Genomic DNA, 21904 nt, shown 5'->3' on the forward strand with positions numbered 1-21904 from the left:
GTGTGTGTGTCTGTGTGTGTGTGCCTGTGTGTCTCTGTGTGTCTTTGTGTGTCTCTGTGTGTCTGTGTGTGTCTGTGTGTGTGCCTGTGTTTGTGTGTATCTGCGTGTGTCTGTGTGTCTGTGTGTTTTGTGTCTGTGTTTCCGCTTCTCCCTCTCCTCCTCCCTCCCCGTCCCCAGCCCGCTCGGGAGCTCTCACAAAGTGAGCGGCTACAGATCCGGTCAGTGCTCCTGTCCCGCCTCGGCGGCCACCGCCGCCCCTCTGCCCTTGACCGCCTCCCGTTGCACGCCTCACTCTGATTCACACAATGAAATGACTTTTGCAAAGTCAGCCATAAATAGCTTATGAGAAGAAAATCTTTTGTTTAAACAGAAATTCTCATTTTCGGAAAGGTGGTGAATAAACACTCTGGAACGCATGAGAGATCAGCAAATCTGTTTGCTTAGAATCAGGCTTTGGCTTCTTGGTAGGAGAGCAAACCAGCAGCAGGACGTCCTTGCCTGCAGCGTCTTCGTGTCCGAGCTGGGTCTCGTCTCCCCGTGCGTCGCTCAGAAGATGCCGGGCCGGTGGGTGGTGGCCTGCGCAGATGCCCAGTGAGGCTGTGGGCTCCCGTCCTGCAGTGGCCCGGCGCCCCCACAAGCGCATCTGCAAGGTGACTCCCACGGTCAAGTTGCCTCTACCGGGGGAAGCGAGGCCCCTCGCCTGGGCCAGGAGCGCCGGGCTGGGCTCCGAGAGCTCTCGGTGCCTGTTTGGTTTCTGCTGCTTCTCAGCATCTCTCCGCAGGGACTCCCGTGTCTGCCCACAGAGCCTTGAGCGAGGTGTTTCAGGAGGTGTCGCAGAAGTCACCGCGGCCGGTGTGGGCAGGCAGAGGCGTTTCTGTCGGGCACGGGAGGAGGGGCGAGGGTGGGGAGCCGGGCGCCTGGGCTCAGAACTCAGTGCTGGGAAGTGACTTTCTTCAATGCGTATTGATACTTTGGGTCAGGAATTTGAACAGAGCAAAGCCGAAGTGCACATTCCCGCTCCCTGTCCCTGCTCTAAGTCAGAGGCCAGAGGCGCCCTCTGTGATGTGGCTGGCGGCTGGGACCTCGTCAGCACCACATGTGGCTGCACCACGTGGCTCCTCGCCGTGGCCTGGGCCCCTGTGAGGAGTGCTTTCTGTATCTCTGAGTGCTGATGGTGACCTCCCATGGCCCGGTCGCTGCCTCTGCAGATGGGCTCCTGCATCTGCAACCAGGCGACACTCGCCACGGCTGACCCTGGCCAGTGACGCAGCATGGCAGGGGTGGGCGACACGGGCCTGCGGCCTTCCTGGGGTGGGGGGCAGCGTCCCTCCCCACTGCTTAGGGGTGGCTGCGTGCAAGGAGGTCCTTCCAGGGAGCACAGGATGGCAAGAGGAGCTTCACGGTGGACACACACACCCGACAGACGCCGTCCCAGCCCAGGGGCGGGGGCGTCAGCAGCAGTGGGGAGCTGCGCTCCGAGGAAGGACCCGGATGCAGTGTGTTGTCATGTGAGGTGATGAGAGGACGCTTTCCCCTGCAAAGTCTCTGTCCCCAAAACCCACAACCCCAGTCCTGCTGTGAGGGCAATGTCACACGTGTCCTAGCAGAGGAACATTCGACCATGACCCAACGTGACTCCTGAGAACACTTGGGTGGGGCAGGCGGCGGCCCTGGCAGCTAGGGCCTTGCTTCTCATGCCTGTGCAGATCAGGGTGCCTGGGTTCGAGTCCCAGCTACAGCCCCAACTCCAGCTTCCTGTCGCTACACACCCTGGGCAGCAGCAGTGGTGGTTCACGGGTTGGTCTGGTGGACTGAGTGGCTCCCAGCATCGTCTGGCCCAGCCCTGAGTACTTGCAGGCATCGGGGGAGTGAATCATAGTGTCAGGGCTCTGTCTCTCTCTGCCTGCCTGTCAGAGTAAAGAAAAAACCATCAGGAATGAGGACACCAGCACGACTGTGCCAGGAGCTGTGCGAAGGCACAGGAGGGGCTGAGCACCTGTCAGGAGGGGCCTCGTGGGAAACGGTCACTCAGGAGCTGGAGGAGGTGACAACGAAGGCGTCAGGGATGGCCGCCACAGGATGGCTCAGGGCCCCGGGCTCTCGGAGATCTCTGCCAGAGCCCAGGGGCAAGGGGCGGTGCCACGGGGAAGCCGGCATGTCCTCAGAGGCCGGGGGATGAAGGCCCTGGGGAAGTCGGGGAGACGTAGGCTGAGACCTTCCTCCCCACTGGCTTCCTGGCCGATTCTCCCCCACCCCAGCATGTTAGTGTCAGACTTGGGCTGGGAAAAATCGCGGTGGGCCTCGCGGGCATCCACCGTGATCCGTGGAATCTCACCGCCATCACTAACTGCTGTAGGAATGAGGCAGCTGTTTCCAGAAGCTTCCTGGCGGAATCCCTCCTTGAGGCCTGCTGGTCAGAGTGAGCCTCGAGGAAAGTGATGCTGGATTAGATAAAGTAGCAAACACCTGCCTGTGGGCTGGCAGCGGGCCACTTCCTGTTGAGTCCCTGGTGGCCACTGCAAGGAAGAGCAGGAGCTGGAGCTGGAGGCACGCCGAGCCGCGCGCAGGAAGAGCAGGAGCTGAGCTGGAGGCACGCCAAGCCGCGCAGCGCCCAGGCCCGCCCGCAGCTGGTGCTGGAGACCAGCGGGAGGCTTTCGCATGAGGAGTCCTGCACGAGAGCTCGGGGCCTTGGCTCAGCACAGGTGCTGCAGGACCCGCGTGGGCCGGGCGCATGGGGCCCCGACGACGGCCCTGCAGTACTGAAGCATGGGAAGGTTCGCTTGGGAGCGGGGCCCCCGTCGCTGCACAGCACATGTTTCCCAGGGGCGTTTGCAGACCCCCCACCGAGCATTTGAGGGGTCGGATCCAGAGGGTTTTCTCTTGGGTTGGGTAGCTTGGTGGAAGTTTATGTGTTTTTAAGCTTTATTTATATATTTGTATTTTTTTAAATATTTATTTACTTGAAAGAGTTAGAAGGAGAAGCAGAGAGAGAGAGGGAGGTCTTCCATCCAGTGGTTCATGCCACAATGGCCAGAGTTGGGCCAATCTGAAGCCAGGAGCCAGGAGCTTCTTCCAGGTCTCCTATGTGGATGCAGAGGCCCAAGGACCTGGGCCACCTTCCACTGCTTTCCCAAGCCACAGCAGGGAGCTGGACCAAGTGGAGCAGCCGGGACTCGAACCAGCACCCACATTGGATACCAGCACTGCAGGTGGTGGCCTTACCCACTGTGCCACAGTGCCAGCCCCTGTTTATATATTTGAAAGGCACAGTAAGAGAGAGATTTTTCATCCTCTGGTTCACTCCCCAGATGGCCACAACAGCCAGACCTGGGCCAGGCTGAAGCCAGGAGCCTGGAGCTCATTCCAGGTCTCCTACATGGATGACAGAAACCCAAGTGCTTGGACTATCTTGTGCTGCTTTCCCACGTGCATTGGCAGGGAGCAGGATCAGAAGTGGAGCAGCCAGGACTTGGATCAGTTCCCATATGGGCTGCCAGCATCACAGGCAGTAGCCTAGCCTGTTGTGCCACAGTTAGTCTCAACGTGGCCTACTTGTCAGGTGGCTGCTTTCCTGAGTTGACCTTCCTGGTGGTCCCACCCTAAGGCCCCATAGAAACCCTGATGTGTGAGCCTTCAGAGAGAGAGGTGAGCACCTCTGCCACCATTGTCCCTAAGAATAAGGACCTGATGGACCGCGGGTATTCTGTCCCTGCCAACACCTTCAGCCAGTGTTCCAGGCCTGACACTCAGCATCACTGTGGCCCAATGTGGAGTCATTCTTATAGGGGGGAATAAAAGAACAAACATTGTATTCAGTCAGCTCTGTATTTAATGTAATTATGCCACTAAAGACTTCAACATGATTAAATTCAAAATTAAAATGTCCAGGTATAAAGCAACACATAATGGCTGTCACTAAACCAGCTCTCGTCAAGCGCCGGTCAGATTCCGCGTCTCCATTTCCTGCCGAGTCATTCTTTTTGTAAATGGATCCCAAGATGAGAGAGGCCACATTTATCAATGTGGACATTACTGTCCTGGGTAGATGTGACCACATCCCCTCTCCTCACAGGGACAGGGGCTCCGGTGTGTCTTACCGCCCCTGGAGGAATTCGGCTGTGAGCAGGCCGCTGACGAGTTGTGCGCTCCCAGTTGAGATTCACTCTGACTCTGATGGGAGCTGTGAAGTACTGTGAAATTGCCGTGACTTTGCAATTGCTGTAAACCTGAGCTTCATCTGGAGGCAATTTAACCCTCAATTTATCCACAAACTTTTAAAGAAAACTGGGCGATTTCCAAATGCAAATTACTCCTGAAATGTGAGATGTACTTCATAAATGTAGCCACTTTAACATGAATGAGAACTGCCCGGAAAATTAGGATGATTCAAGTTCAGACTAACTCGCCAATGACAGATGGAGATTTAAAAAAGAAAAAATAGGAAAGATTTATTTATTTCTCTGTTTGGAAGTCACAAAGAGCCAGGAGCAGAGGGAGATGCCTTCCATCTGCTGATTCATTCCCAAATGACTACAACAGCCAGGGCTGGGCCAGGCCGAAACCAGAAACCAAAAAGTCCATCCTGTTCTGCCACGTGGGTGTCGGGGAATCAAGGACTCGGGCCGCCTTCTGCTGCCTTCCCGGGTGCATCAGCAGGGAGCTGCAGCAGAAACAGAGCAGCCGGCACTCGGGCCCGTGCGCTGCTGACGGGATCCCCGGATCTCAGATGATGGCTGAACCCACTGTGCCACGGCCCCTGCGGTGAGATTGTGTTAGTGTTTTTGTCGTCGTCTTCTAGGCTTGTCTTCTTTCTGCCCTGCGGATCATTAAAAGAATTTCACGGTAAGCATCTGTGCTGGCAGAATGCGGGGCACTCTCGTGGTGTGCACATTGTGCAGCAGAGTGCATGGGCCATGGGCATTCAAGCTGAGTGTCAAACCAAGTGCCGGGTGCTTGTTCCCGGCACAGCCTCATGGATACGTTTGCCGTGGGCGCAGCAGGACACTGGGCGTGAGGCTCTCACTAGGAGGTTCTCCCTGAGCGTTTGTTGAGTGAGTCCGCGTGAGAGAATGGGGTGGAAGAGGGAAAGGAGGGAGGTAGGCTGCGGCCCTTCTGTTGGAAAGATGGATTCCGCAGAGTGGAGGATCAGGTTAGGACATGCGTGATGTCCCTCAGCCACTGACGCACAGACCCTGTGCTCGGGTACGTGTGATGGGCTGTAGTCACCCAATTGCCTTCAAACCATTTGTCACATCCTTTCTGTGGGTGCTAATAGAATGTCCCCGTCTCAGACCCCAGTCCCCTGCCGGCTTCGCAAACCACGTGTCTGTTAACCATGTCAGGAAGCTGTCCTCCGGCTGGATACAGGGCTTATGGTTATGTGGTTAGCAGGGCTCATGTGTGTGCTTCGCTCAGCCGCAGATTAGCAATGCCGACAACGGTCCAGACCCTGTGGAATCCTTCGGTTTATCTCCGTCATGTAGAACAGAAATCTTAATTTTCTACTTGCGTTAAGCTCTTATTCCTGAGGCAGAACCAGAAGTCAGGGAAAATCTTCCAAGTGTTGAATTGTGTTCATGTCTTCTCAGATTTCAGCTTGAAGACAGAGCTGAAGAGACAAAACAGATTAATTAATTCAAGTGTCACAATTGCAATTATCTAATGTGCTTTACTCCTCAGATTCTCAGTGTTGTAAATTCAGCCAATAGTTAAGTTTTAAGGATTTATGTGCCATAAACATTTGTTAATCAACCACCATGAAACCACGTTTTCTTTGTAAAACTGCTTTCCTGGGGCTGTTAAGGACGGGCAGCAGGAAGAAAAAAACAAGTGGGCTGGTGTTCTCTTTCTGAGCCGGAGGACGGTAAAACCCGCCCACGTCACGGCAGCAGTCTGAGAGGTGAGGAACTTCAGCCGCTTGGTTTTTAAAATTGAGTGTGTGTGTTTGTAAAGCAGTTACGAAGAGGAAGGGCGAGGCAGAGAGAGACATCTTCCATCCACTGATTCATTCCTCCAGTGGCCGTAGCAGCCAGGGCTAGACCACACTGAGGCCAGGAGCCAGGAGCTTCGTCCAGGTCCCCTGTGTGGGGCAGGGGTTCAAGCACTCGGGCCGTCCTCCACCAGTTTCCAGACGTGTTAGCGGGACCTGGATTGGAGGTGGAGCCGCGAGGACATGAAGGTGCCCTGCGGGTGCTGCGGGAGGTGGTTACCTGGCCGCACCACCACGCCGGCCCCTGTGATTGCTTTTTCTCACCTCGAATGGAAAGTTTGTTGCTCCAGTGTGTGTGTGGTGGTGCTGTGTCTGTGTTTGCCAAAGACCAGCCGTTTCTTTTCTACAAAATGTAAGGAAAAGCAAGTGTTTTCCTCACTACAGAGAGCATGTTCAGTAAGATTCCTCATTTTCCATCAAGCGTGTTTGTCCTCTTATCCATACAGTGGAAACCAAAGGTTTACATAACCATAATTTCTGGCACTAGGAGGTGGTTTTTATGGCATTACTTTGTGTAATTAAATACATTATTCAACTTTTTTAAAATACCATGTATCATTTATAAATTCTGTAAAATCACTTTTTAAGTTTTGCCAGGTATTTGTTTTGAAAGGCAGAGAGACCATGGCAGAGAGACAGCTCCCACCGCTGGCGCAGTCCCCGATGCCTGCAGCAGCCGGTGTGGGACCAGGGCGAAGCCGGGAGCTGGGAGCTCAGCCCCAGTCTCCCAGGGACCGACTCCTCAAGCCGTCACTGCCACTCCCAGGGCGGGAAGCTGCAGTCAGGGTGAGAGCTGGACGCAGCCCAGGCCCTCTGGCATTGGACAGGGCACCCTGAGAGCGTCTAACTCCCGCACATGAAGAGCCGCCCCATAAAGTCATCATTTTAAAAATAGATACAGTTGGGCCGCAGCGCGCCGGCCGCGGCGGCCATTGGAGGGTGAACCAACGGCAAAGGAAGACCTTTCTCTCTGTCTCTCTCTCTCACTGTCCACTCTGCCTGTCAAAAAAAAAAAAAATAGATACAGTTGGCTGGCACTGCGGCTCACTAGGCTAATCCTCCACCTAGCGGCGCCGGCACCCTGGGTTCTAGTCCCGGTCTGGGCGCCAGATTCTGTCCCGGTTGCCCCTCTTCCAGGCCAGCTCTCTGCTGTAGCCCGGGAAGGCAGTGGAGGATGGCCCAAGTGCTTGGGCCCTGCACCCCATGGGAGATCAGGAGAAGCACCTGGCTCCTGCCATCGGATCAGCATGGTGCGCCGGCTGCGGTGTGCTGGCCGCAGCGGCCATTAGAGGGTGAACCAACGGCAAAGGAAGACCTTTCTCTGTCTCTCTCTCTCTCTCACTGTCCACTCTGCCTGTCAAATAAAATAAAATAAAAATAGGTACAGTCTTCTTCATCTTTTTCTCCAAATTTAGCCAATACCTCAGAAGTTCTGGCTTTGTTTTTTGGTTTTTGGTTTTTGGGTTTTTTTGTTTTTGGAGTTCCTTTTTGCTTGTTTGAAAGGCAGAGTGAGAGAAAGAGAGGTAGAGATCTGCAATCGATTGGGTCACTCCCACCTCCAGGAAAGCTCTCTGCCTGGCTCCTGTGTTTATTTCTTTGAGAGCACAACCTGCTAGACACCCAGCACCGAGGTTCGCGTTCCCAGTGCTCTGTAACCTGTGCAACGTAGGAAACAAAAACCGGCTTCCCTCTGCCCTCCCAGGTTCTTGGGCTTGACTACAAGTTAAATAGACAGCAGGTGGACACAGGAGAAAAGGCCATTTGGACCACACATTTGCGTGAGTCCCCCAGAACAGGAGACGTGAGGAAAGCTGGATGATGAAGTTCTTCGGGCAGCCCGAGCTACAGGAAGGAGTAGGGGCTTCGGCTCCTGGGGCGTGGCAGCGACACAAGTCCTGGGAGAGTGGAGGGGCCGTGTATGGTGAGTGAAGGCCTCTGGCCACGCACACAACAGTATCCCAGGCAGTGAAGTGTCTCTGAGCAGCCCCGGCCAGAGCGTGTGAGCGTCCGTCTGGGCAGGGCATCGGCCTCCCAGCTCCTCTGCGGTTGACGAGATGCCCAAGGACAGGATTCGGACAGTGACGTCGTTGGAGAGGACGTGTCTTCAGGCAGTGTCGACAGCAATACAGAGGCTCGGTAGGAGGCTGATTCGGGGCAGAGTTTGAGTGACATAGGCCCAGCGACACCTAGCAGGTCCTGGGAAGTGGTGCGAAGTCGTCCGATCTGGGTGCCGTGAGAGTCGGCTGTCCTGTCCGTATGGCGCAGAGCTTGGTGTGCAGAGGGGGGTAGGTGAGCAGGGGCGGATTCCAGGGAGAGCTGCCTTCCCTTACCACGTGGTCGCTTACAGACCTCCTCAGAGACCGCGTGCTGGAAAGGAGGCTGCGACTGGCTGCCAGGGCGTGTGTGGGAATGGTAGGGATGGCGCTAGGGCGCCCCTGCTGGCTGCCATGAGAGACCCTGTGTCACCCCAGGAAGGCAGCGCCCTGTGGGGCCCTTGCCAGCCCTGCAAGGCGGGTCCCAGTGGGCGTTTCTCGCGGAGGCTCTGCAGGGTTTCAGGGAGACTGCTCAGGTGAGGGAAGCTCAGAGCAGGCCTCTGCCTGCCACACTGTTGGCCTCCGTTCACGGTCCCCCGGGCCAGCGTCGTCGTGTGGAGCTCCTTCATCAGGAGACGCCCAGGGCAGTCCCGGGCCTCTGCAGCCCCGCGCCTGAGAGCAAGAAGCTGCCCTCGCGGAGACTCTGCCCCCAGTGTGCCCCGCTTCCTCTTACCCTCGCGGCCTGCAGATCGCCAGAGACACCCTCTCCTGGCAGCGGTCGGTGTTTTCCCGGGGCACAAGCTGTGGGCTCACAGTGAGAGCCGAGTGTGGCCTCCTGTTCTGGTACATGGAGGACAAGTCCTCTCCTGGCCTCTCTGGCAGCACACACCATCAAAAAGAAGGTGGAGGGACCCCAAGACAATGATGAGGCTTGTGGTATAATCTTGGCATCAAGAAAGCTTTTCTTTAAAAAAAAAAAAAAAGATTTTATTTATTTGAAAGTTAAACGGAGGGAGGAGAGGCAGAGAAAGAGAGAGATGTTCCATCTGCTGGTTCACACCCCAATTGACTGCAATGGCCAGAGCTGCACCAATCTGAAGCCAGGAGCCAGGAGCTTCCTCCAGGTCTCCCATGCAGGCGCAGAGGCCTAAGGACTTGGGCCATCTTCCACTGCTATCCCAGGCCATAACAGAGAGCTGGATCGGAAGTGGAGCAGCTGGCTCTCAAACCAGTGCCCACATGGGATACCGGCGCCCAGGCCAGGGCGTTAACCTGCTGTGCCACAGTGCCAACCCCAAGAAAGCTTTTCTAAGTATTAAGCCATAAAAGAGAAGATTGATAGGTTTGCCGTGACATGTAAGCTATTCTGACATGAAATATATACCGTAAACATCTCAAATGACAAAGCTTGAAAAACCATTTGCATATAGCTCTGCCAGACACAACACCAAGACTAGGCCACGCACACCTGCCTCTCTGGCATGAGAACTGTTTTGAGCTTGTTCTTTCAGGAACCCACGGATGCCGGCACTGTGGTGTAGCGGGTGAAGCCACCATCTGCAGTGTCAGCATCCCGTAGGGCGCCGGTTCAAGTCCCAGTGTTCATTTTCCAATCCAGCTCCCTGCTGTGGCCTGGAAAAGCAGTAGAAGATGCCCAAGTCCTTGGGCCTCTGCACCCTCATGGAAGGCCTGGAAGAAGCTCCTGGCTCCTGGCTTCGGATCGGCACAGCTCCGGCCGTTGCGCCCATCTGGGGAGTGAACCAGCAGATGACGGATCAATCTCTCTCTCTCTCTCTCTCCTTTTCCTTCTCTCTCTGTGTAGTTCTCACTCTCAGGTAAAAAAATCTTTAAAAAAAAAATAAAAAAGAGCCTGTGGACACAGATCTGAGAAGCTGTCCTTTTATAAGGAAACGTCCGTCAGGGACGACGTCTCCACGTGGAAGGGGTCTCGCTGGCAGAGGCGGAGGGAGGGGGCAGCCTTGGTCTGCAGAGGAGCTGGCCTCCCTGCCGCCTCCACAGTGGGCCTCCTCCCCGCTTTCTTCCTTTCAACAGACACTGGTATTCACACCTGAAAGGTCCCTGCGCCGTCTCCCTTGTATGCTGCGGGGACACCCATTCTTAACTGTTAATCTGCCTGTTGTCCCCGAGAGTTCCTGCCAAGGACTCATGGGGGTAAGGAGAAAACGTTGTTTGTCCTCCCTTGCTTAACCAGTAAGGTAGGGAGAAGGCTGTGAGCTGGCCAGCATCGCGAATGGACAGACTGACGCGGAGCCGCAGCGGCCAAGGGGCAGTGCCCGTGGGAAGCGTGGAACACTCCCCCTGTTCCCTGCCGGGACGGGCACAGGGAGGGGCCCTAAGTCCCTGGCTGAGTCTACTCTGTGCGCCTGAGTCTTGCGGCCTTTAAAACGTGTATATTAACATGCCTATTTTGCTTTATTCAAGAATAAATTTGTTTTAAATGCAAGGAAGCAGAATCCCTAAACAAAGGGATCTGAAATGGAGTTTGTAGATGCTCCTTCTCCCCCAGGGCGCGCCCGGCCCGCTCAGTCACACGCGCCTGGCAGTGCCCTGGCCCAGGAGAAACGGCCGGGGGGAAGACAACGGCCCTCCTGGCAGACGGGCAGTAAGTGAACAAGTTGGTGCAGGGTCTACAGGTGACGCCGGGGGTCACAGAGAAGGAAGAGCAGAGAGGGCAGGTGGAGAGGCCGGGAGCTGGGGTACCTCTGTGCTCGTTTGCGTACAGTGCTTAGAGAATCCCAGACCAGACGGGATGTTTGGACGAAGGCCTCAGAGACTCAAGGGAGCCAGTGTTGGAGCCTTCGGGGTGGGCAGGGCGGTGTTCCCTGTGGAACACACAGCAGGTGCACAGGGCCCGAGGAGGCGTGCGGCTGAGTGCTCAGGAGCTGCAGCAGCCGGGAGTGAGGGTGCAGAAGAGGCAGCGTGGGGACAGGGCAGGGCCGCACCTGCCTGAGAGGTCTGGGGAGGCCGGCGGGGGGCAGGTGTGGGCGCGGGCAGCGACTGGAAGCTGCAGGTGCAGCCCTGCTTCGGGGCTTCCTCGTGTCAGTGGTGCCGGTGTCCTGTGGACACAGACCGTCTTACCTTTTTTCCTCTTAATTTTCTGCCTCAGTCTTAAGGCTCTTGAGCATTTTCTCTCATTTAGTGATCATTTAAAAACAAAGCGTGTTTGGCCTCACTGACTCTTCTCTAACGAGCTGTTTTACGCCGGTTGCTAAAATCAAGGACTTCTGCATCTATCATTGCAAGTATGGTTGATCTGTAACAGCTTTCAGAAAGAGGAATTTCATGGTTCTAGGACATTCTATGATCAGAGGAAGCCGTAATCATTTCAGTTGTGTTCACCTGGTCTGCCCCAGGAGGCCTTGCCTGGGCAGTCCCAGCGTGAGCTAGGCCTTGGTCCCAGCCAGCGCGAGCCAGCTAGGCCCCTCCCTTGATCCAGAGTGCTCAGCCCCTCTGGCTCTGCTCTGCTCGCAGACCCTGCTCCAGGAGGGGCTCCGAGTGTCTGGGGAGGGGGGAGGGAGCCAGCAGAAGCCAGCCCATCCCAGGTCAGGCGGTGACACAGCACAGTCCACGCCGTGTGCAGCAACAGCTGGATGGGCTTGACGGGGGCCCCCAGAGAACCCGTGGCTGACTCAACAGCATGCTCTTCCCCCTGGTCCCCATCCGCCCCTCTCCCAGACAGCCTCGCCCCGCCCCGCCCCGCCCCGCCCTCCCGGGAGGCACGCTGAGCCGGGGCAGTGAGCGTCTGCCTGCCCTCAGTGGTCTGGACAGCAGGCTCAGCTGGTGTCCTCCTGGGCCACAGCGGTGGCTCCCCGGCCTCTCACCGCCGGCTGTGCACAGCTGAGAGCAGCACTCGCCTGGGCAGGGGGGGTGACGATGGGACTTGGCTGTGGCCCTCCTTCTTGGCTTCCTCCCTGCTGTGTCCTCTCCCGGGCCCAACGCCCTCTCCCTACTCTCTCTGACCTGAGAGAGCGACGGCTCCTGCCTTTGGCCACCACAGGCCCTGCGCCGCACCACGCCACAGGGCTGCCCTGTGCCCTGCTCCCAGCCTGACAGGGTCGTTGGCTTCTGCCCGGGAGCCTGCAGGTCACTCAGGAGCCCCTGTGCAAGTCAGCTACGTCCCCAGCACCACACTGCCCGGGCAGGAGCCCCGCACCCTCAGCTCCACAAGGAGAGACCCTTCTGAGCAGGGTCCCGGCCTCAGACCCAGCAGGCCACATCCGCCCGCTCACTCCCACTCCCTTCCCCAGGGAGCCACTGTCTTCCAAGGGTCTTCATACGACTTAGCAGCGTCCCCTTCCTCAGGATGTTGAACCTCTGTCTGGCAGTAACAACGTGCTGTTATATACTGATACTGCGTCTAGGAAGCCATCAGGAGAAATCTGCAGATCCGCAGTCTCTCGTGTAGTGCACAACTGCGATGCAAGCCTTGCCTGCCTGGCTCTTCTCTGTAAGTCATGTGTGTGTTCTTCCCAGGTCTACTCTCACGGTGAAGCAGTGAGCATTTCCACATCTTGGGAGGGGTCTAAGGCCAAGCAGTCAGAACCAGGGTCATACTGGAGAGATCAAGGACCCACCCTGTCCATCCTCAGGTGATAGGTCCCTGGCTCAGCCTTAGGTAGTAGACTGCTTCGCAGAGAATGTGGTAAAAGGGGGAAGGTAAAGTGTGCCCACTGGGGCCGGCGCCGTGGCATAGCTGGGTAAGCTGCCGCCTGCAGTGCTGGCATCCTGGGTAGGTGCTGGTTCAAGTCCCGGCTGCTCCACTTCCAGTCCAGCTCCCTGCTAATGCACCTGGGAAAGCAGCAGAAGATGGCTCAGGTGCTTGGGCCCCTGCGCCCACCTGGGAGACCCGGATGACGCCCCTGGCTCCTGGCTTCAGCCTAACCCATCCCAAGACTGTTGTGGCCGTCTGGCAAGTGAACCAGCAGATGGAAGGTCTTGGTCTGTCTCTCTCTCTCCCCTTCTCTCTCTGTAACTGCCTTTCAAATAAATAAATGTTTGAAAACAATATAAAATGTGTCCACCTAAAATATATGTTTTCTCCGTCCTACTGGCTGCAGACCTCACTGTCTTAGCTCGATCCGCACAAGCTCAGGAACTCATCACTTGCCCGTTTTCCATGTAAAGGGAGCGAGGGACCCCGTGGCAGCAGGCCCTGTGCGGTGCTCTCCCGTGTGGTTCTTCCCCCGTCCAGTCTTTGCCAGCCAGACTCCAAAGAGCTTTTTGGGGGAGAAAGGAGCCTCGGGGGTTTCCCAAGACTCACTGGCTCCCTCTGAAAACGGTCTGGGGCGCTGGGAGCATCTTCATGCCCAGGATGTGGGCTTGGTGTCAGTTTTCACTTAGGGAAAATGTTCACAGTGCAGTCCAAAGTAAACTCCGGGTGGCAGTGGAAGTGCTGGTAGCCTTCCACGGCAGTGAGCCTGGGAACACAGTGCAGGGAGGGGTGCCGCGCACTCGGCAGGCCTGCTGCCCCCGTCCAGTCACCTGGTCACCTTCGGCAGTGAGCGAGCGTGAGTAGGAAGTGCCTCAGCCGGCCAGCCTCCTCCGCTGAAATGGCCCTCCCCCGATCGCGCACACGCTGGAGGGGTTTTTCTTTTTGGTAATCAGGAGAGAAATTGATTGCCAAAATTATAATTAAGAGCCGGGAAAATATGCAACAATTTGGCTGCTTCATTTAGCACATATTTCAGGTTAATTGCGTGATTTTACTAATGAAGATATTTGCATGAATACTTTCAGGCTGCATTCAACTTATTGTGTAATGAGCACGCGCCCACCAGGCCACTTCCTCTGTTGGATGTGGGACGGGATAGAGAGCAGAGCTGACAGCCCTCAGAGGGCCGCCCTGGCCTTGTGCGGCTCCTCGCTCACAGAAGCTGATCCGTCTACTCAGTACAGCGGGGTCCATCTCCGGCTCTGAAAAAGACTGGAAGATTCCACAGGAAGTAGACAGAAACCTCATTACTACCTTCTGAAAACACATATGAAGGAGACCACATCTACCTAATTCTGCCCCACAACTTTAAATGAGCATAATCCCTATCAAATTACAGCACAATTAGGAAACATTTTAAAGACAAAGGAAAAGTTTTCCTTACTCCTACCATTCAAAGACAACCACTGTTCAGGTTTAGGAGTCTTCTGAGTATTTGTTTCCTGTGGGTGAAGTTACTTACTGTTTTTCCCAGATGGGTGATACCATATATGTATACCTTTATGTTGTCACTGAAGAATACACTGCGAATACTTTCTCAACATTTGTCTATCCCTGTGTCAAGGTACGAAGCTTTTCACGGTGTGTATAGGCCACAGCTTTCTGAAATGATCCGCTTTCCTGGGTCGAACCTAAACATTGGCTGTTGCAAGCAGCAGGCCGTGGGCATCCTCGAAGCTGTTGGAACGCATTGACCCCTCCTGAAGACGCACTTGCACGTCCTACAGGATCAGAGAGCCGGGTAGCCATGCCAGCCGCTCCCACGTTTGGCCTGTCACAGGGTAAACTTAAATGTCACAGGGCACAGTCCTTTGCAGTCTCACTGATACTGGAGACCGGTGCTGTCATTTGAAAATGATAATGTAAGGAAGTCTCTCTTAAAGCAGAGTTAGAGAGGCAGAGAGAGGGGGAGAGACAGAGAGAGGTCTTCCGTCCTCTGGTTCACTCCCCAGATAGCCACAATGGCCAGGGCTGGGCCAGGCCAAAGCCAGGAGGCAGGAGTTTCTTCCAGGTCTCCCACCTAGGTGGCAGGAGTCCAAGCACTTGGGCCGTCTTCACTGCTTTCCTAGGCCATCAGCTGGGACATGAGCCAGCGCCCGTGTGGGGCATGGCAGCTTGACACCCCTCCCCCACCCCGCACAACACCAGACCCTTTAGCTTGTATTTGTTTTTCCTTTTACTGTCTCTGGTGCTTTAAGGATCTGACCGTTAACCTACCACATGTGGCACAAACATTTTCCTACTGACTTTATTTATTTATTTTTTTTTGACAGGTAGAGTTATAGAGAGAGAAAGAGAGAGCAAGGTCTTCCTTCCGTTGGTTCATTCCCCAAATGACCGCTATGGCTAGCGCTACGCCGATCCGAAGCCAGGAGCCAGGTGCTTCCTCCTGGTCTCCCATGTGTGTGCAGGGCCCAAGCACTTGGGCCATCCTCCACTGCCTTCCTGGGTCACAGCAGAGAGCTGGACTGGAAGAGGAGCAACCGGGACTAGAACCCGGTGCCCATATGGGATGCCGGCGCCGCAGGCAGAGGATTAACCAAGTGAGCCACAGCGCTGGCCCCCGCACTGACTTTAATATTTTGGGGAAACAAATGACGTTTTTGTTCATCCGGACACAGATGTCAGGGCTGTCCCTGTAAGGACTGACAGGTGAAGGCCAGCCCTGTGGGCCACAGTCACTGTCAGAACCTGGCCTGCGGTAGTCCTGTTGAGTCTCATGATTTTTTTTTTTTTGGAGGGGGAGGGTGGGTAGATTTATTTATTCGTTTGAGAAGCAGAGTTACAGAGAGACAGAGGTAGAGACACAGAGAGAGAGAGAGAGAGCAGTCTCCCATCTGCTGGTTCATTCCCCTAATGACCACAACTGCGAGAGCTGGGCCAATCTGAAGCCAGGAGCCAGGAGCTTCTTCTCAATCTCCCACAGGGCTGCAGGGGCCCAAACACTTGGGCCATCTTCCACTGCTCTCCCAGGCCATCAGCATTGGAGTAGCCGGGACTCAAACCGGTGCCCACATGGGATGCTAATGCCGCAGGTGGATGCTTAACCTACTACGCCACAGTACTGGCCAGGAGTTTCATGTTGTCGTAATCTGCTTTTTACAGTTGAAAAAGTGGAAGGGGTTCTGCAGGGTTAAGTCCTTGTCCCAGGTCACTGAGCAGAGAAGGGACAGAGCCAGGCTTTGAACCCAGTGTTTGCGCAGGGCAGGAACCCGTCTGCAGGATGCCACTCAGGGCAGCAGACACGCAGTGCCACATGCGGTGTGCGAGTGGTGAAGCGCGCGTGAACGTGTGGGTGGGCATCCCGGCGCGTCCTGGGTGGTGTCCGTGAGTGCCAGTGTTGTAAAGGCCCTGCGGGACTGAGTGCAGACAACAGAGACACGGGCAAGGGCTCCGGTGGCCCTGAGCTGCGCGCGCCCACCCCTCCACCCCCAGGGGCAGATGCACTCGGCAGCCCAGGAAGGTGAATGCTCAGCGTGTGTGGAGAGAGACAGCAGAGCCTACGAGCCGGCAGCCCACGGAGCACGTTCTCCCAGTGTCCTGCATGGGGGAGAGGCTCCCTGGGCTGCAGCTGGAGAGGGATCTGGGCACCGATGGCTGCCTTGGAACAGGCTTTTGTTTGCAAGCTGAGACCCCTAGTGAGTGGAATCTGGAATACACCAGGTTAGCTGAGAAGGCACAAAGAACGCTGGCCCTCCGAGAAGCCGTTTAGCGTGGGTCTGAAGTACCAGGAATGGTCTGTGACTGGACCTGAATGCTGGGGGAAGTTGCTAGGTCACGTAGCACGAGCAGTGGAAGAGCGGCTGTAATCTAGACAGCTGTGCTGCACCAGTGGAAGCGTCCTGAAGCCGAGGCGTGCCTTGTGGTTGGAGACGGTGGCCAGGTTCTAGGGACCGTGGTGAGGCCGTGAACGCTGCAGCCCGCTGAGGCAGCACCCCGTCCACATGTGCTAGGGGTGCGTCTGGCTGAAGGCGTGTGAATGTGGGTGCATCGTTCCCTTCCCGTGACTTCTCTGCAAACCAAGCAGACATTTCTAAAATGCTATGTGAAATTACAGCCGTCTTGGCCGTGTGTGCTACAAATCCCAGTTCTCAGAATGACGTCCAAATTCCCGAGTCTGCCGTGGGTTTGCCCCAGACATCCTCGAGTGACACGAGGGGGTCACCATCAGGGTCAGCTTCACCTTAGGTCACACCCTCCCGGGGATGGCCCAGGCTCAAGGACCCCTCCAGACAGGTGCATGAAGCCCACCCCCTTCAGCCCAGCTGGGGACAGCCTTGGGGGCCACCCTAGCTCCACAGCTCCTGGGGGTCGGCCAAGGCTGCATCTCGGCCTGACTCCCTCCTGCCCATCAGGACGCCCCACTGAGACTTAGCTGCACGCCCCAGCCTGCCGTGGGCCCTGCCCCTCCCCCGCACCGTGCCTCCACCTCCTGCCCTGTCCCCCTCATCGCACACCCAGGACATTTCTTTCTCTAAAGCAGTCTTACCTGAACTACTCCAGGCGTTCGCTCTGTCCAGTCTGAACGCAGTGCTCCAGTTCCTCGAGTGTCTCTCCATCTTGCTTTCTCAGGACCCACCGCGGCACCCCGTGTCCTGCCCCTCGACCCTCCCCTCCGCCCCCTGAGGGCCTCCTGCGGCTCTTGGTGTGGCTCGTCATGTATGTTTGTACCCGTCCCGTGCTGTTTCTGCACCCGCAGGCGGTCCTGAGGCGCTGTCACTCAGTATGTGGCACCCCACAGCTCACAGTCCCGGCCCCGCACCCTGGGGACGCGTGTGGGTCTGACCTGTTGTGGGAGAGGTGGGGTCTGCATCCTGCTCTAGGGCCTTCCCCTCTGCCTGGATGGCATTGTGAGGACAGGCACATCCATGGAGCTCACAGTGGCAGGGTGCATTTAAAAGGTGAGAAAGCACACGCACACACACACACACACACACACGTGGGCATAGTTCAGGAGTGGAGAGGCCAGGAAGGGAAAGGGGTAGGGTGGGGCGTAGAGAAACTGCCTCAGCACCCCGTTTCCTCCCAGGTAACGGCCCCTTCTGTGAGGTTGGAAGGGGAGTGGTTACTTGGCAGGTGAAGGCGGTACATCCTGGGGAGGGGTTATTTGATGGACAGGTAGGCCGATAGGGTTACCTAGGGTGGGGGAGTGTGGCTTGTGGCTCATGGAACTAATCTGGCTCCCTGCGTTATCCTGTCTCATGACCCACTCAGCTCCGTTGCACTTGATGTGCCTTTGGGGAGTACACGGCTGCTTCCACGTGTCCCGTGTTCCCCCTGTGGCATCACTACCATTCCTGTCCTCACTGGTGCTCTGAGCAATGGAGCAATGGCACAGGTACATTTATCTGTTGGGAAATCAATGTGGAAGGGGGTGGCATTTAGCAGGGGGCCACTATCTGAGTCTCAGAAAGAGCACGTAGCCCGGCCTGAGCCACGAGACTCAGAACCCCATCCCCCTCTGGCTCCGCCTCGTGCACCTGCTCCGTAGCACCGACCAGGCAGCTATGCCTTACGGTGTCGGCTGCAGCAGTGCTGCGGAGTGAACAGTCCCAGCGTCCAAGGAGCACTGTGCGTCTTTCTCAGTCAGGCTCAGCTCCGTTCTCACCACCATGGGCTGAGCTCACGACTGCTCTGGGACTTTCAGTGGCTTCCAGGAACTTACTCTTGCGGTAGCAAAAGCTTAACAGCACAGGAGGTCCAGCCAGCCCCTGAAAACGCTTGTAAAGCCTGTGGCCCTGGTGGTACATGTTCTGCCTGCCAGCCCTCCACTGGCTGGGCAAGGCAGGTGGCTCAGCCCCGAGTCAGCAAGGAGGGAAGGTCCCAGCCTGCACACACCTGAGCGGGAACTCGGGAACAGGTGCACCGCAGTCACACCCCTTCATCCCAGGACCGCCTGCCCACTGCCCACTCCTGCTCTGATTCCCAGAGCTGAGCTGGGTAGAGAGTGGCCGCCCAGACAGCTGCTCAGTGCACTGCAGATAGACCAGAAACAGCAGGGGAGGGTAGCAAACTAAACAGAGGGAATGGAACGTGCTAGAAGCCTCCCCGAGGACCCATCCCCTGGAAGTGGAAACAGGATGAGCCTGTGGGGCACAGCGCCCTGCAGCGCAAGCCGAGTCACCAGCCAGGTGTGCTGGCCCTGCTGTAGTTGGGCAGGTAAGAGCCCTGCAGGACTCCCACAGTCAGCCAGAGCGGAACTGCCTGGGGCAGGAGAGAGGTCCCCAGCGCTGCCCTGTCTGCTCCCCCCACCAGCTCAGATTCTCTTCTTTTGAGAAAAGCTGATAAAATGCATCGAACAAGTTGGAGGAGCTCTGCTGGTGAACCAGGCACTTGACCACAGTGGTTTGAGGGCTGTGATGTGATCACAGCATTTGCATTTCGGTCCTGAGAATTTGACTCTGTCCAGGCTTAAGTCTTCAGTTCCACCAGGAAGCCACCTCTGCCTCGCCACCCGGACTCGGCCCCTCCCTGTCCTCCAGTGCCCTGTGGGGAATCACCCTCCGCCATCCGTGCCCTGGAGATGCTGAGTCTGACTCAGCAGGAGGTGGGCCCCAGACCTGCACCGCTGGGCGTCCTCAGTGGGAAACACTGGCATTGGGTTGGGCTTGGGCAGCGAGGGAGGGAGCCCCCAGGCTGGGGGCTGGGTGTGGGTATGGGTGGCAGAGGGAGCTGGGACTCGGGACACAGTCTGCCAGTTGCCATCAGAGGGTTCAGCATGAGAGTAGAGCCAACGTCAGAAAAAACAGAGCCCACTGGGGAGCAGGCAATGTCTTTTGACCTCAAAAACAAAGCATGCTGGGAGCTGGCACCATGTGGGCACATGGCAGTGCCTGGAGCTCAGGCTCCATCTGTGCTGGCCAGTGGAATGCGCTCTACTGAAGCCTCTGTGCACAGAAGCCAAAGGAGACTGACACGCCGACGCTCCCAGGCTGGTGCTGGGGCAAAATCCTGAGGTGTGGACAAGCAGCCCGGCCCCCACCTCAGGTGCTCGTCCCTGCGGACTGACCCACCACCACCCTCACACAGGCCCAGGGGACCACAGGAGAGCACTGCTCCCTGTCCCGTGTCCAAGCCACGCAGGACACAGGAGCTCTTCCCTTGGGTCCAGCTAATGCAGCACACACGCCCCATGACCCCCAGGTAGGGAGTCTGGGAGAAGCAGGAAGTCCCATGTGGAGATGAGCCTCCATGACCACCGGCAGAAGCTCTGGGTCCAGCGATGTCAAAGGAGCTGCTAGTTTCCTCCAGGCCTCAAGATGAGATTTTGGAGCTGCCTGAATACTGGGTCGGGGCTAAGCTGGGGAGGAGAAAAGGCACCGGACGGCCACAGAGGGACGATTGCTTTGAATGGATCAGGTGCGAGGTGACAGGCTGGGAGCCCTGTGCTCAATAACTTCAAACAGCACCCACTGCCAAGAATCCCATCCATCCTGAGCAGTAAGACCTCCAAAGAGGGGCTGGTGCAGTGGGTTAAGGCCCTTGCCTGCAGTGCCAGCATCCCATATGAGTGCCGGTTCGAGTCCCAGCTGCTCTACTTTCGATCCAGCTCTGTTATGGCCTGGGATAGCAGTGGAAGATGGCCCAAGTCCTTGGGCCCCTGCACCTGCATGGGAAACGTAGAAGAAGCTCCTAGCTCCTGGCTTCAGATCAGCCCAGCTCCAGCCGTTGCGGCCATCTGGGGAGTGAAGCAGTGGATGGAAGATTCTCTCTCTGCCTCTTCTTCTCTCTCAGTTTAACTCTGACTTTCAAATAAATAAATCTTTAAAAAAAAAAAAAAGACTTCTAAAGAGAAAGCCACTTTGAAGCACTGGGCCAGTGCCCATAGAGCTGGGAAGATCTGCAGGGGTCAGTTTGCAAGAGCGAGTCGCCATCTCTGCTGGCAGCAGTCTTCAGATGCCGGAAGGCACACCCCCTCGAAGCAGTTAGCACCACAGCGCGGCTGTGTGCAGTACCCTCCTTGCCCAGAGCCAAGGACACGGCTCTGCACTGAGGACTCGGACGGGGAGTCTTACCTGCGAAAAACATCAAGCTCTGAGTTCCACCAAGCCACCCAGAAGCCGCTGGCTCCCCCACTTGGAGCTGCGAGCTTGTCCGTCAAGATCAGGCTGTGTGACCAGAACAGGCCAGGGACTGGCTTGTTTAATTAAATGATAAGAGGGTGCTAGAGAAATCAATACTCAATTCCATTCTTAAAAGCCGCAGACACCCAAATTCTATGCAGGTCATTGATGCTTTGGACTAACACGCTCCTGAATAAGCCAAGTAGCCATCTCTCAGGGGACCTTGGCCCCTTCATTTCGTTCTGGCATTGCCTGCATTATGGAGGCCCAGAAAATCAATACCAAGCCAATTATTGATAGGCGCACTCTGCTAAACAGACTGAAAAAAATGACCTGAGGGCTTTAGAAGGATGGCAGCGTACCTCGGAGCAGACACATCCCAGCTTTCGGACCCTCTCCCCTGTCCACCAGGATGGATGGGGCTTTGGGCTTGGCACCGGCACCCTTGAGTTGCTCTGTGCAGTGTTTTAGGCGTGCGTCAAATCCTGATGGAAAGGAAAGAGGAAAGAAAAGCGTGCCCAGCTTACGGGTGGCGGGGAAGGGAGCACGAGGAGCTGCAGGCCGCCCTCCAGGCCACATCGCTGGTCTCCTGAGTCCGCCACAGAGTGAGGGGCGGCGGCCCACAGAGCTGTCACTCAGCCGCGCTCAGGGGGCAGGGATGCAGACGGACCTCATCAGGAGGGCCTCTCCCTGCCCAGCCTTGCCGCAGGTGCTCTCAGAAAGCCCGGCTATGTTTACACTGAAAGTACGGTGCTCACGGCGCGGGAGGGGCAGCCACAGCCACGGGGAAGACGGGCGCCAGCTCTAGGGTGACTTGCCCGTCACCAACAGCTGCGTCTGCGTCAGGACCAGCCGCTCCCTGCGCCGGGCCCGTACCTTCCTTAGTGGAACCAGTGGTTGCATTCACTGTGTGGCTGCCATAGCCACTCGCTGGACCACAGGACCTTGACCTCCCACCAGTTTGTCACTGGAACCTCCCCTAAGCTAGTTTCCTCGTCCTGTGTCTGAGGCTTGTGGACGCGGAAGCGTAATTCCTAGCATTCACCCGTGTTGTTGGTTTCCAGCTCCTCTTCCCACCTGAGACTTT

At 56.6% G+C, this 21904-nt stretch overlaps 1 long non-coding RNA gene across 5 annotated transcripts in view; it reads left to right on the forward strand.

Moving 5' to 3' along the window:
• Positions 1 to 21904, forward strand: part of LOC149121037 (uncharacterized) — a 61679-nt gene that overhangs the window by 17676 nt on the left and 22099 nt on the right. Inside the window, exon 3 of one of the 5 annotated variants that reach the window (XR_016225558.1) lies at positions 12291 to 12601. The exons of the other annotated variants lie outside the window; for them this stretch is intronic. This is a non-coding gene — a long non-coding RNA (uncharacterized LOC149121037). Of the gene's footprint in view, positions 1 to 12290; positions 12602 to 21904 lie in introns of those variants that run through there. 5 annotated transcript variants of the gene reach the window in all.

This window comes from Oryctolagus cuniculus, chromosome 18, assembly GCF_051225735.1.
Source record: "Oryctolagus cuniculus isolate XC-2025 breed Fujian yellow rabbit chromosome 18, ASM5122573v1, whole genome shotgun sequence".
Taxonomy (NCBI): Eukaryota; Metazoa; Chordata; class Mammalia; order Lagomorpha; family Leporidae; genus Oryctolagus; species Oryctolagus cuniculus.